The sequence below is a fragment of the Lipotes vexillifer genome, unplaced genomic scaffold, assembly GCF_000442215.2.
Source record: "Lipotes vexillifer unplaced genomic scaffold, Lipotes_vexillifer_v1.1 scaffold966, whole genome shotgun sequence".
NCBI classification, from domain to species: Eukaryota; Metazoa; Chordata; class Mammalia; order Artiodactyla; family Lipotidae; genus Lipotes; species Lipotes vexillifer.
Window position 1 is genome coordinate 906903 of NW_006795769.1, and position 2788 is coordinate 909690.

Here is a 2788-nt window from a genome sequence, read left to right on the forward strand (position 1 = left end):
TCCCTGGGACCCGCGGCCGCCTCTCCGTGCAGGACGCGGCGCTCCCCACGGCGGCTCCAGGCCAGCCTGAGCGCATCTCCAAAGCCGCCTCCTCCACGAAACCCTCCCACCAGCGGGCTCCCACTTCCCCTTCATGACAATGGGCCCGGAATACGGAACCTGTTCAAACATTGTCCTTTTAACCTCCCGGTCTCAATCCTCCCGTCTGCAATCAGACCCCATGGAATTATCCTGGGGATTGCAAGAGTTTCTGTCTCCCACCTGCCGGACACAGCGAGCCCCAAGAAGTATTTATCTGCTCTTCATACAATCGTCAGTCAACCACGAGAAGCTGAGCCCTGGCTCTGTGCGAGACCGGGACTGGTGAGGGTGGGCAAGGAGGGCGTGTCCGCAGCCCTGAAAGAGGAGGCATCTTAGTAGCAGGTGTAGGGACTGAGAGAAACGCCTCTAATGATGGAAGGTGCTTGCCAGGGAACTGAAGCCCCTGACATACAGGCTTCTGCTTCTGCTCCAGATGAAATGACAGAGACCAGATTTACATGCTCTCTGCATGTTAAAAAATCAAAAAATTCAGAGATAAATACATGTGAAAAGCAGCAGCTTTTTTTTTTCACGCAACAGGAGACAGCGATCCTTGTGAGACGGCAAACAAATGAAGGGAGACAAATAGTCCCTGCTCCCCCCTGCAGTTTCCAGGGTGCAGTGCCCGGCAGTGGGGACCCAGGCAGAGTCCAGAGGGAGGGGGAGTCCCGGGAGGGCAAGACGGCTGGGGTTCACAGGACAGAGTCGTGGAGAGAGCTGTGCAGACAGGTAGCCCCAGAGGCCCGCAGAGGGTCACCCTCGAGGCTTCAGCGGAGTACAGATCAGTGCAGAAGTGAAAAGGAAAGGTCCAGGCCTGGGGGAAAACCACCCAGAAGGATAGGAGCCCACAGGGCAGGAACACAGTGCCTGCATTCAACAGCCAGAGCTGAGAACCTAGTAATTCAAGCGGTGTCAGAGTAGAAAGAAGGGTCTTGCCTCAGTAGAAGGGAAAAATCAACTCTAAACTAAATGCATTTCTGGTCCTGCCCAGCAAAGCTTAAAAACAAGACCTAAAGGATCACACAGTTTCCAAGTCACTTAACTGTGTCCCAGAAACAAATGCAAGAATATTTATAGGAATACAAAACTATCCAGCACCCAACAAGGTGGAACACACAGTGTTTGACAACCAACCAAAAATGATTAGGCATGAAAAGAAGCAGAAAATGATAACCTGTACTGAGGGGAGAAAAATAATCAAAAAGAACCCAGAAATGACAAAAACAATAGAATTGGTGGACGAGAACAGCATGCACACTTCCTGTGACTATATTCCACGTGTGCAAGATGCCAGCGGCAAGGCTAAGTATGTTAAGTAGAGACACGGAAGATTTTTCTAAAGCCTCAAACTGAACTCCAGGCAGGAGAATCAAAATGTCAGATAAAGAATACACTGAACGGGATCAAGAGAACACTGTGAGAGAAAAGGTCATGAACTTGAAGGCAGAGCTACAGAAACGCTGCAAATGAAACACAGAGAGAAAAAACGACCGAAAAAAATGAACAAAGCATCCGTGAGTTGGGGGACAGCTTCAGGTAGTGAAATACACCTGGAACTGGAGCCCGAAGGGAGAGGTGGAAAAGAAAGAATATTTTAAGAAAAGGTGGCCAGAATGTTTCAAAATGCAGTGAAAAACATAAACCCACAGTTCCCAAAAGCTCGACAAAATTTAAGCACAAGAAACGAAGTAAACTACACCAAGGACCGTCCTCCTCAACATGCTGAAAACCAGTTCTAAAGAGAATAGCTTAAAAGCATCCAGAGAAAAAAGGCACATTTTTATACGGGAACAAAGAAAAGGGTGATTGGTTGATGTCTTGAATGAAAACAATGCACCCAAGAAGACAGTGGAGCAATATCTTTAAAATGCAAGAAAAGGAAACCCACCAACCTGCACTGTTTACCAGCAAAAGTATCTTCTGAAAACCAGGGTGAAACAGGGCTTCTTCAGACATAAGAAGCTGGAAGAATTAGTCACTGGCAGGTCTGTGCTCTACCAGAAACCTGAAAGGACATCCTCCAAGTAGAAGGAACGTGGGGCCAGAGGGAAGCCAGGAGCCACACAGATCTGTGCTCTACCAGAAACCTGAGGGACATCCTCCAAGTAGAAGGAACGTGGGGCCAGAGGGAAACCAGGAGCCACACAGATCTGTGCTCTACCAGAAACCTGAGGGACATCCTCCAAGTAGAAGGAACGTGGGGCCAGAGGGAAACCAGGAGCCACACAGATCTGTGCTCTACCAGAAACCTGAAAGGATATCCTCGAAGTAGAAGGAACGTGGGGCCAGAGGGAAACCAGGAGCCACACAGATCTGTGCTCTACCAGAAACCTGAAAGGACATCCTCCAAGTAGAAGGAACGTGGGGCCAGAGGGAGTCCAGGAGCCACACAGATCTGTGCTCTACCAGAAACCTGAAAGGACATCCTCCAAGTAGAAGGAACGTGGGGCCAGAGGGAAACCAGGAGCCACACAGATCTGTGCTCTACCAGAAACCTGAAAGGACATCCTCCAAGTAGAAGGAACGTGGGGCCAGAGGGAAACCGGGAGCCACACAGAGAAGTGAAGGGCCCCAGAAAGGGAGACTGTGGGGGTCGCTTTAAGGGATGCTTTTTTTTTTTTTTTTTCTTGCGTTATGCGGGCCTCTCACTGTTGTGGCCTCTCCCATTTGCGGAGCACAGGCTCCGGACGCGCAGGCTCAGTGGCCA